The sequence below is a fragment of the Psammomys obesus genome, unplaced genomic scaffold (assembly GCF_907164565.1).
Source record: "Psammomys obesus unplaced genomic scaffold, mPsaObe1.curated_primary_1811, whole genome shotgun sequence".
Taxonomy (NCBI): Eukaryota; Metazoa; Chordata; class Mammalia; order Rodentia; family Muridae; genus Psammomys; species Psammomys obesus.
Window position 1 is genome coordinate 1,474 of NW_026588979.1, and position 1,035 is coordinate 2,508.

Here is a 1,035-nt window from a genome sequence, read left to right on the forward strand (position 1 = left end):
GCGCGGGAGGCCGGAACGGGGCACTTCCGGGGCAGGCCCCGCCCCTCCGGGAGGCCACTCCCCGATTTTCCGCTCACTTCCGATTCTAGCCCCGCCCCTCTGGCAACCCCGCCCCGAATTCGCTTCGACTTCCGGTAGAAGCCACGCCCCTCGCGGGAGCTCCGTCTGTATTTCAGCTCACTTCCGGAGGGAGCCCCGCCCCGAATCCCTGCTCACTTCCGGGAACGCATCACGAGGCCCTGCCCACCTCGCTCATCACTTCCTGTATCGCTTCCACTAAGCCCCGCCTATCTATGAACTTACTTCCGGTGGTAACACACACACCCACCCACCCTCACCCAGTTCGCGCCTCACTTCCGGTTTCGCTCCACCTAGGCCCTGCCCATCTGCGTCTTCACTTCCTGTATGGATACGCCTAGGCCCCGCCCATCTATATCCTCACTTCTGTATGGATACGCCTAGGCCCCGCCCATCGCCTGCCTCACTTCCTGTATCTTTCCCCTAAGCTCCGCCCAGCTCCCCCCTCATTTCCTGTATGTTTCCCCTAGGCCCCGCCCAGGCCCCTCTCACTTCCGGATTCTCCTCGCAATCGATCCCCGCGCGGCCCCGGGGCCTCCGCGAGCGCTTCCGCCCTCCGCGAACCGTCTCCCCGCGCGGCCTCCGGCGCCGCCGCCGCCCCGACGCGGATCCTCCTCACAGGGCGAACGCGCGAGCGTCTCCACGCGCGGCTCCGCTCGATTCGCGCCTCACTCACTTCCGTGTCAGGCCCCGCCCCTTCCGCGCTCACTTCCGGATGCGCGCCCAAGCTCCGCCCCCTAGTCCCATCGGAAAGTAGTCCCCGCGTCCAGTTCCCGGAAATTACGCTTTTCCTGTCCCCACTTTAGTGTCCCCCCAGGCAACTTGACCCCGTGATCTTCTGTTCCTACCTCGACTGTCCCCGTGTCCCCGTGTCCCTGTGTCCCCCTGTCCCTGTGTCCCTGTGTCCCCCTGTCCCCGTGTCCCCCCGCAGGGGCAGCGGCCGCCATGATGCTCACA